Raw genomic sequence first — 12,249 nt, 5'->3', positions numbered from 1 at the left:
ATACAGAGGTGAGCCTGCCTGGAGAGAAATAAAAAATAGGTTGCAGCCGCCAAATTACTCTTCAAGGAACGACCACTCATATAAATTGAGGGAAAGAAGGCAGAGGACGGACACTGGAAAGTTTTCTTTTCTCAATCGTACTATTAGGGATTGGAATGCTTTACCTGCAGTCTTAATAAAGGCTTTACCAACAACCAAAAATGCATTTAAAAATAGGCTTAAGGACCTTACTAATAGACGGTAATTATACACAGTAGTTAAAGGGTGTAAATGATATGTTGTTATTGAAGTGTTGTATCAGTGAAGAAGTATGTTGTGTCAGTGAAGTGTGTTGTTTCAGTGAAGAAGTATGTCGTGTCAGTGAAGTGTGCTGTGTAAGTGAAACGTGTTCCTGTCAGTGAAGCTTTATAGTTTATAGTGGCAGTGCAAAGAATTTGAACAGTGAAATGTTTTTGAAGTGTTAGTGAAATCAGGATAGAATCAGTGAAATGTGTCGTAGTTCCAGTACAGTGAGTAAGTTGACAGCGAAATGAGTGTAATGTTGAAAGGTACTTGTGCAGATATGAACATATACTCGTGGGTTTTACTTCGATCTTAGTTTTAAGATACAAATTAGAATATTTCAAATGTTATTTAAAGTGGCCGTTTCATTTAATTTAGTATGTTCCCTGTTGTTGTTGTTGTTGTTATTATTATTATTATTATTATTATTATTATTAGTATTAATTGTATTTTTAATTAATAAGTTTATTATTGTCATTATTGAGTGTAATTAGTTACCACTGCCACCGGGTATATACCCATTGCAGTGTGAATAAATACACATACATTCAACAATCGACTGCCATTAAGGGTGATACTCGCGATTAGTACAAAAAAAACGTTATGTTTTATTTAACGACGCTCGCAACTGCAGAGGTTATATCAGCGTCGCCGGATGTGCCGGAATTTTGTCCCGCAGGAATTCTTTTACATGCTAGTAAATCTACTGACAAGAGCCTGATTGTAAATCTGCATAAGAAGTATCGGAGGCTCTTGCCTTTTTTGCCACAAGATTTATTTTTCCGTATTATGTTTTCATAATTCGTGTATATTCCCGCATTGAATATGTAACCATTGCAAAACACAACACAACACGAAGGAAATAAGATACACTTATGATTAGTTGACTCACTGCGTGCCTTAACTGCCGTTATTCAAGGACAGACTGACACAGCTAACACGTGGAGCAATCAGCTTGACAACTTGCAGCTAGCCACGGGGAAAATTTTAGATGTAAATTTCCTGGCTGCCCAGTCACATATAAAAAAAACAACACTAAACTAAAAGTCGAAAAAACTGCAAGATAATCACAGCAACCACTTTAAGAATCAACATAAAGTGTCAGAAGTTCTTGATAAAGCGCGGGCAAAATCTCTCTGCTCATGTCTCAAATGCAGCAGTATAACTAACTTAACTATACGAGCAAAGAGTAGCTTCATAATCAGCGTCTAATAATATCTTACTCGTTATTTTAGTATGCTCAATGTAATCATTATGGAGCTCGAAATAGCAGCTTTTGCATCCGTAACTCTCAATATGGCTATGTTGTCTCAGTGACATTTAGCAGGGATTGCAAAGTAAACATGGCACTGTGCACTTAGCAGGTATTGCATTATTACGATCTTCACACTTAGCAGGTTTAGCAAACGTATGCAATTTTATTTACCAGATTTAAAGGGTTTAACGTTGGATTTGCAACCGAATGTATGGCTTAATTCGTAGCTAATGACGAACTGAAACCATGGTTACCAATATCTCTTTTTTTCTTTTTTTGACAGCAGGTTTTGCATCTGGGCTACTCATTTAGTCAATAGGTTTAATGAAACTTGTTCTGTGAATTTTTTAAGTTTATTTTAGTAAGTTATTTTACGACGCTTTATCAACAGCTTTGGTTATTTAGCGTCTGAGTGAGATGAAGGTGATAATGCCGGTGAAATGAGTCCGGGGTCCAACACCGTAAGTTACCCAGCATTTGCACATATTGGGTTGAGGGAAAACCCCGGAAAAAACCTCAACCAGGTAACTTGTCCCGACAGGGGAATCGAACTCGGGCCACCTGGTTTCGCGGCTAGACGTGCTAATCGTTACTCCACAGGCGTGGACTGTTCTGTGAATGATGTATTGTGAATTAAGTATCACATAAGATGGGCAACACTTCCAGCAGTTACTGTGAGGAGGGTGAATACGGAATATAAAATATAACATAGTACGTAAGTTTTAATCCGGCGAAGCACTGTGAGTTTTCGCATGTAAGCAGGGGCAGTAGGAGGAGGAATCTGTCACTTGTGGGCAGATAGAAATACCGGAAATGTTCGCTGGGACCCACTTTAGAAGGTCCTGGGTTCAGTCCTGGGTACTGGAGGGATTTTTCCCATTGCCGAAATTTATAGAACCGGTTCAAGGTTAAATGAAGCACCGTACCATTTATAGGACTATTTCATTTATACGACTTTATTCCATTTTCGACCAATGAAGTGTAATGAAATTTTGAATTCCAACCAATCACAGTCACACTTTGCGATAATTTTTGCAGCTAGATTTATCGCTATCAATTTATCGCATGGTCGTTCTTTTGTTTAGTCCCTGTCGCCAGCTGTTTCCCCGTAAATTGATGATCATGAATACATTAAGATGCAACTACACGGTTAAACTTTTCTTTCAGCTTTAAAGCAATGAATGTAAGATTGGTATTTAATGTTAATTAATATATTTACGCAGTGAAGACGACGTACAAAACGGCGCACCATGTAGACACAAAATCTTCATGCATCTTAATTTGACGTACCTTTTAAACTTGATTCTTTCAATATTCTTCCCACATTGCACGCATACACGATTGGAATATTGAACTGTGTAGATGCAGCTTTAGTTCCGTTACACACTACAGCGGGAATGCGTTTGTCGAATATAAAAAATGCTTTCCTGTAGCACGAGTAACGGTAGAAATAAGGCACAGCTGACATTGGTCCTGCTCCCACAGGTAACTTAACCTATAATTGTGGCCTATAAAATTTGTATTTTGTGAATGAAATGAAACAATTAATAGAAAGTCAGATGGTCAAATTTATGAAACATCATGGCATATCAAACCCAAACACCTTGCATTGTAGGTATAATAAGGCCTTCGATCAAACTACCTTCTGTATGGCGTAATAAAATTCGTATTTTAATTAGGCCTATCTATACAGAGATGGCTTCACTGTGTAGCAACATATCTCGCTGTGAAAACATAGGCTAAGCATTGGTATACCTTATTTTATTTCAAGGAGTGCAGTTCGGTGGCTTATTTGAACACCGAACTGCACTCCTTGAAATAAAATAAGGTATATATAGCTGTCCTCACTGTTACTGTTAAATTAAATTATCATTTCAGCAGATAATGAAAATATTATTATGTTATAATAATAAGAGAAAAGTGCAGTACATGTAATTAACATTGTTAAACCTGTATTTCGCTTTTCGCAATTGGCATTACTGAATAATAACATCGAATTTCTTTATTGCAGTAATCAAATTCAAATTTATTTACAATTTACATTTGAATTTACATTTGGATAGATACCCGAAATGAGCATATGCTCGTGCTCGGATATTCATCTACGAGTATTTCAACTTCACAATGTCGGTATAGGTTAAGTATTCGTTAATATACAATTATTAATATTTTGTGATCGAATTTTAGAGATATATTATTTACATTTTTATTTTATTCACGAAATAGTCCTAATAAATGTCACTCGAGGACTGAGATTTCCCATTTAAATCCACTCGTTTCGCTCATGGATTTATCGACAAATCTCAGACCTCTCGTGACATTACTACAGATAAAATGAGTTAGGAGCGTGGTGCCTACCATTCAACCGTTATAATACCGAGGCCATGAAAGCATGAATCTCTATCTCCATACCTCCCATACGCCTGAATGGCATATAATAGAGATACAGAAAAAGTAAACTCCGACAAGGGCACCAACAATTATCATTATATGAACGATCTTGTGGAATAATTAATTCTTGAAAATTAATTCTCCTTTCAAGGGACTGCAGTATTGCGGTATTTACTTGACTGTGTTCGCACATTTGTACGTTGTTGCACTACTTACTGTAAGTAAGGAGAGAATCCTTTGCAAGGAATTACGTTTTACAGTGCCACAAAATACGCTTGTGTCTACCGTATTTCTCAGTCGTTGCTAACCTCCGCAAGAGGGAGACAGAGAGAGAACTTGTGAACTTAAAGTGTTGAAGTTTTGACTGCCAGTTTCTTATCAAAGCCGGAAACCAGGGCTAAGAAAATCCTATCCCGTCTGCAAGAGGTAGCCTTCAGTTTACAGATGCTAATTAATTTCAATTCAAATACTTCAATTTTCATATTTCATTTTTGTTTACATTTAAAATTCTTTTATGACGTAAGTCGTATGTTAAAATCCCTCCATTTTGTTTGACTGTCTCTGCCTCTTTTTCCGAGGTGATCTCAAAGATTATGTCGTCATCTGTATTTTATCACAGCAGATGTTACATTAATATATGAGAATGTTAATATAATTATCATTATTATTATTATTATTAATTATATAAATATATTTTAGATTTATATTTTTTGTCCCTGTAACGTAGTTCTAGTAAGTTTATATTAAATTAATTTTCATTATTTTACTAGCTATCCCAAATATTAAATTAATTATAATTGATTGAATTAAATTAGCTCATAAATTAAGTTACTACTTTACCTTATAGGTTTATCTAAATTTAAATAAATATGTAGTCTACTAGTCGTTAAAATTGAAGAATATTGCTGGAGAACCTTTTAAGTGTAATGTAAATATTTGTAATTTAAATATGTATTGTATTGATTAAGGCTGGTTGAGTGGAAGAGAAAGCCTTATGGCCTTAACTCTGCCGGCGAAAATGAAACATTATTATTATTATTATTATTATTATTATTATTATTATTATTATTATTATTATTATTATTAGTCTATTATTATGTAAAATTCGCCAAGTGTAAACGAAATAGATCTCTCGTCATATATGCATCCTGATAGTTTTTATTAGCATTGTTTATTAATACTATTATTAATAGTGGTCCACACCTGTGAAGTAATAGTTAGCGCGTCTCGCAGCGAAACCAGATGGCCTAGGTTCGATTTCTGGTTTGGGTCAAGTTACTTGGTTGAGGATTTTCCGGAATTTTCCCTCAATCTAATATGAGCAAATGCTGGGTAACTATCGGTGCTGGACTCATTTCACCGACATTATCACCTTCATCTCACTCAGACTCTAAATAACCTGAGATGTTGATAAATCGTCGTAAAATAACCAATTAAAATAAAATTATTAATAGGGAACGTATAGCCGCCTGAAGTCAAGGGCTGCCGAACATTGAAATCTTTCAAATCCAAGTTAGAAAATTATCTTATGACGAGTTGCCAAACTAACTTACTGTTATGATAAGTGTTGTATTGCATGTTTCCGCGTATTCACATCTTTTTTTAATGTTCTAGTGATATTCAACTTACTTTATATTTTTGTTTTCATATTTTCCGATAATGGTATATCTATAATGTAATAAGTTGAGCTATATTTAATCACAATTTTCCTTATTGTCTGTACTTAAAAATATTGTATTCACTGTATGCTTTGTACTGCACTATTTTATTACTACTACTATTATTATTATTATTATTATTATTATTATTATTATTATTATTGTTATTATTATTACCATTATTACTATTCTTATTTTTATCATTATTATTATTATTACTATTATTATGAATAATTGCCTTATTTTTTTATACTTTGTATACCTCATTTATTTTGACCTGCTGTTCACATTTTCTTATGCTTTTTTCTCTCTTTCTGTATGTTACATATTATGTCTGATTTCTTCTTACTTGTTGTTTACATTTTATTATTATTATATTATTCAGTTTTGTGTGTAAAATTGTAGTGTACTTTGTAAATTTGTAGTGTTTTTGTAACGCAGTTTTACTCCTGGTTGAGTGTTAGAGAAGGCCGTATGGCCTTAACTCTGCCAGGTTAAATAAATCATTATTATTATTATCATTATTATTATTATTATTATTATTATTATTATTATTATTATTATTATTATGTGCCATGAGGCTGCAAGCTATAACTGGAATGGAACTTACGGAGGGGAACCGCGGCCCAGCACTGCGACCTGTAACGATCTATTCCGCTAACCCTCAAGCTAGGCGCATTCCCAAACTCACACCGGCTGACTACATTAAGGTTCGCTGCGTAGCCAGGTTTCAAGCAGACACCCCACTCGTCCCTAGACCAGCCCTCTCCGTGCGTCGCCAGCCGGCGATCGGGGAATGCTATGGGATAATGACGAAATGAAGAAATGGTGAAGGAATAATGTACATGGAAAAACGTGAGAACCCCAAGTAGTAAAACCTCAATTGCGATCTTGTCCGTCACTATGGATTTTCAATGAAAAATCCCAGAACTGATCGGGACTCGAACACGGGCCGCCTGCGTGGCAGGTCATAGGTCTGACTACTCAGCCACAGCAGGGCCAAGCTGCGAGATTGTGTTACTGGAGTTTTTTAACTGGATCACGCGAGTGCATATGCAAGCGAAGTACTTGACTGGCTACTCCCGCGACTCTTATGTGGTCAAGTTGGGCAGAAGAAAACATAGACCGCTTTAACAATTACACTAATATTTACAATTTAAATTAGTTACACTATGTACAGCACTGGCAAAAATAACTGGACGACCCTTGTAGCTGCTTTTCAGAGCTTTGTTCACAGTGACAGCACGATAGACTGGTAAATAAGACTTTCGTGGTTCGAATCCTGCCTGTGAAGGAAACTTTTTTTGTTCCTTATTTCAATTTATATCCAATACTTTTCGATTGCAGCGATATTTTACTACTTAATTAACTAGAGTATGCGTCTGTAATATGGTCACCTCAGTTCCAGTCCCATCAGATGCAAATGGAAAGGATACAGAAAAGATTTTTACGTTATTTATATTTTTAAAAACATCACGTGTCGTCTTATGACAAGCAAATTTCATATAATTAGTTACTTTTTTAATTTAATTATAAGACTTTAAAATCTCGACGATTAATAAATAGTCGAATTTTACTCTATAAGACTGTTAACGGTATATTGAATAACTGTGATTTTCTTAAATTCCTTCAGTTCAATGTAAAAAAAAAACAGAATTACGTCATAGGCAACCTTTTGTTATTCCCATTCCTAGAACTGTTTTCTTCAAGAACTCTCCATTGTTTGTTATGTGTAGTACTTAAAACTCTCTGTCTTTAAACTGTGATTCTCAATTATATTTCAGTTTAACAGTTGAAAAATTTCATACAATATTAAAAAGAATTGTATTTCCTTAGATATTTAAATTATGAAGAAGTGTATTATAATGTTTTTACTCTAGTTTTTTAATAATGTTGCATAATTATATTGACATTTGGCACTATATTAACTGCAATATTATATTCTAGCATCTATTACCGTTATGTATTTTCTTTCTTTCGTTCGTGTTGTTTGTTTCATTTTTTGTTTTTTGTTTTCTTATTATGTATTTTGTGTATGTATCTGCGTAAGCCACCTGTAATTTTATTTGAAGCCTGCTTCTGTTGATGGTGGATTTAAATAAATAAGTATAAATAAATAAATAAATAAATAAATAAGTAAATAAATAAATAACTAAATAAATAAATAAATAAATAAACTTATTATTCACAGAACATGAATTTTACCAGCTTATTTTCTAATGGCTTTCGAAATGGTCTACGTCAGCAGTCGAAACTACAACAATTTCAATAGATTACTCGCTGTCTTGTGAATGCGGACGTGGCATGCGCAGTGGCTCATTTCGGGAACTTCGATTATTCCGTCGGTCCGGTTTTTTTTGCCACTACTGTACACTAGAATACGCTATTTTTACAATTCAGACAGTCATAAAAAATGTAGGTCTATGTTAACCACACATTATTTGCAACTTTATGTACAGAGTTGTGTATTGTAATATAAGATAATTTATTTAATAATACTGTAGCCTACTTATTTTGTAATTATTAATCCATTGTGCATCCTATGTAAGATGATTTTTCGAACCCGACCAATAATTCGAATGAAACCAATGCTGACAGGCGGGCATCCTGCCTCAGCCCTAAGAGATCCAGGTCCAATCTCCAAATGAGTACCTGGTAAATCCTGTATCAGAATCGGAGACCACACTACCTCCAAGCACTTTACGTCATTCTATTTTTAACTATTTCAAATGACATTTGAAATGAGAGAAAACAGGAGAGTCTGGATAAAATGAAAGAGAGAAACAGAAGTTGTCCTCGCTACCCCTAGACTAGGCTGTAGCCACTTCTGTTTATAAGGGATCAGTTGTAACTCTGTGGTTTATTGCATACAGTTTATTTCTATTTATTATTACTGTTTTATCACATACATCATTCGTTGTTTTTTTACGAATTAACTCAAATCTGTAATACATAAAAACATAATTGTATACATTAGTGGATTAAGGGTTATGTAACACTAATTAACCATAGACGAATAAACACTTATACAGGGTGATTCCGGGCTGGTGTTACACACTTTCAGGGATGATGGGGAAGGGCACATATATCAATTTGAGATAAGGAACCATTTGTCCGGAAATGATTGAGTCGAAAGTTATAAGCAAAAATAGTTGTGTGGAAATAGAATTGTAATTTGTCACCACGTGCCCTCCTTCCCTTAACCTTTGGAACATTCGTGGAAAGATGGTATGGGCTGGATGTCTCCTACGTGGGTACTTCGCCCGATACAATCTGTGAGCTTGTCTACTGTTCCCATTGGCTCATCCGTATTCGAAAATCCTGTCTGCATATTCCGCTCTCGTTTTCCTCCATTTCACTAGGACTGATCGACTGGACACTGCAACTTGTACACATACACTGCTGTCTACAGACGTGCATATCAGTACCGACCATGTCCGTTACACATTACGCTATTTGCATTGCTTTAGTGTAGTTTCCTGTCCCCACCCCTCAGACAGCGTACTGAATGGAATACTGTAAGTAGACAACGTAAACAACGTCAGATGAATAGAGTATGTGTAAGATGTACAGATAAATACACATAAATAAGGTGTACAGAGGAATAAAATTATTTAATTTCCACACAACTATTTTTGCTTGTAACTTTCAACTCAATTATTTCCGGATCAGGGTTCCTTATCTCAAATTGATACATGTGCCCTTCTCCATCATCCTTGAAAGTTTGTAACACTAGCCCGGAAACATCCTGTATTTACTAAAAAGACTAGCATCATTAACATTCGTCCTTCATTCTATTTGTATTTCTATATTCTATGACAAGACAAACTGAAATAAGATGCTATATGAAAGAACAGTACATACCACTTCATTCACTGAGAAAACTGAAATATTACATAATTCCTTCATCTCCTTCAGTTATCACAATTTTACAGTACTGCACAATGAATATCATTTTATAAAATTATTCATTGTATTCAAATCAGAGAATTGATAAACGATGTGTTTAATTGTAGTTTACCCGTGCTTTACTGTAAAGCGAACTTTGTTCACCCCTGTCACACAGCAAGTCATTGTGGACGCTTGCGCAGAAACAAACATGAGTTTGGAACAAAACATAGCGGGAATTCAGAGTTAATCGTGTAACGGATTGCCAGGACGTGACGACAGTTACTAGAACAACCGTGGACTGCGATCTAGCAAGGCTCGTAATGTTAATATCTCAGGAGAAACCTCTATCACCATAAAACTCTGTAAGTCCCAATTGCTGCTTAACTTTCAACATTAAGACTCACATTAAAATTACCTTTTTGAGTGGCATGCACATGAAATGGTTATTTGTATATTTTCAGTATAATATGTATTTCTATATTGTGACATTCCTCGCTATTTGGACGTAACAATATCACAAATTCTAAGGCAATAACTTGATTCTAGGTGTTGTAAGGTAATTTGTGAATACTTAGAAAAATAGAGAAAGGTATCTTTAAAGGCTTCTAATCGAGACTAAGTCTAGATATAAATTTAGAAGCTATAATTAATAACATCAATAATATTGACTGCTTCTTTGAAATAAGAAAATCTAATGGAATCTATAATAATCTTAAATTACAAACTTCGGATTTTTGAAGAGGTAAGAACGGTGACATTATGGAACCTTAACAGCCCTGGGGATTATCAGGTACACTTACGGAGATAGTACTTGGCTGTCAGGGCTGGGACAGGATGGCCCACCTGTCATCATCACATTAATGAATGTTCTCTATCGGTCTTGGACAATCAAAGTATATGTATGGCGCATAATGAGTCAATATAAGCTTATTCGTCAGGGTCTGGCCCTAGAAAAGACATTCATTTCATTTAGTGTTCTGCCCAAGGGAAGGTCTTTCACTGCAAACCCAGCTTTCTCCAATCTTTCCTATTTTCTTCCTTCCTTTTCGTTTCCTCATATGATCAATAGGATCTTAATGTCGCCTATGATCTGATATCTTCTTCTACCCCGAACTCTTCTTCCGTTCACCATTCCTTTCAGTGCATCCTTCAGTAGGCTGTTTCTTCTCAGCCAGTGACCCAACTAATTCCTTTTCCTCTTCCTGATCAGTTTCAGCATCATTCTTTCTTCGCCCTCTCTTTCCAACACAGCTTCATTTCTAGAAAAGACAAGCCAATTATAAAATCAATACGGATTCAAAATTACGTACTAATTCTTCGATATTCTAACGGTTTGTTCCAGTGACTGGAGCTAACACGGTTTTAATATAATAATGTGAATCGAGCTTCATACGTCACATCAACGTCGCGTCACGGACCAGCAGCGTTACATCAAAACATTGTGCAACGCGTTTTGTGTGGTAGCGTTCACATATATAGGCAATGTCACGGACCGTCTAGGACTCTCGAGGAGAATGTTTTGACGTGATGGAACCTGTACCTGGACGGTTTTTTCTGCTAGACAGCTAGACTCTAGCAGCACCGTTACACATTAACATGTCGTAGCTGCTATGAGAGACAATCAATTGTACTGTAATTTTTAGGATTCATATATAAATGTCTAAGGAAAGCACAGAAAAAATTTGTAATCAAAATCTTTTTTAGGCAATGAGAAAAAAATTACTAACTTCGAAGTCACCCCTTCAAAATAGACATTGACACTCTCAAAAGTGATAAGCGACAAACTTTTCACGTTACATGGGGAGTCACAGCGAGAGAAATGTTTAGAAAGAATGAAAATTACTTTTAAAAGTGGCTCATATTCAAAACCTGTACCGGTTTGTGAGTTACGGCGAGTTTAATGCGGGGTTTTGCGTGGCGGAATTTCTTATGCAGAGCGACAACTTTTATCTGTTAGAACTGCGTATTCTCATAGAAATTATTGCTCTGATTCGAAACTTGTATTCAAAATATTTCCATTGCTTAAGGTTTTCGAGTTAATCGTGAGTTTTGGAATGTAATTAAAATATTCTTAGTACAGTATATAAATAACATCTATGTTGGTTAAACACTAGTATGGCATAATTTGAAATCGAGAAAAAATAAAAGAAAGAATTTATTATTGTATTACTGCCATTCTTATTATTATTATTATTATTATTATTATTATTACTTACTTACTTACTTACTTACTTACTTACTTACTTACTTACTTGCTTACTTACCTACAAATGGCTTTTAAGCAACCCGAAGGTTCATTGCCGCCCTCACATAAGCCCGCCATCAGTCCCTATCCTGTGCAAGATTAATCCAGTCTCTATCATCATATCCCATTTCCCTCAAATCCATTTTAATATTATCCTCCCATCTACGTCTCGGCCTCCCCAAAGGTCTTTTTCCCTCCGGCCTCCCAACTATCACTCTATATGCATTTCTGGATTCGCCCATACGTGCTACATGCCCTGTCCATCTCAAACGTCTGGATTTAATGTTCCTAATTATGACAGGTGAAGAATACAATGCGTGCAGTTCTGCGTTGTGTAACTTTCTCCATTCTCCTGTAACTTCATCCCTTTTAGCCCCAAATATATTCCTAAGAAACTTATTCTCAAACACCCTTAACCTCTGTTCCTATCTCAAAGTGAGAGTCCAAGTTTTACAACCATAATGAACAACCGGTAATATAACTGTTTTATAAATTCTAAATTTCATATTTTTTGACAGCAGACTGGA

General features: G+C 35.2%; 1 protein-coding gene across 1 annotated transcript in view; it reads left to right on the top strand.

Moving 5' to 3' along the window:
- The window catches only part of LOC138704728 (uncharacterized), a 1,357,586-nt gene that overhangs the window by 787,534 nt on the left and 557,803 nt on the right, over positions 1–12,249 (top strand). The gene's annotated exons all lie outside the window — the stretch shown is intronic.

The sequence above is a fragment of the Periplaneta americana genome, chromosome 8 (genome assembly GCF_040183065.1).
Source record: "Periplaneta americana isolate PAMFEO1 chromosome 8, P.americana_PAMFEO1_priV1, whole genome shotgun sequence".
NCBI classification, from domain to species: domain Eukaryota; kingdom Metazoa; phylum Arthropoda; class Insecta; order Blattodea; family Blattidae; genus Periplaneta; species Periplaneta americana.
This window is presented reverse-complemented; position numbering and strand designations above follow the sequence as displayed.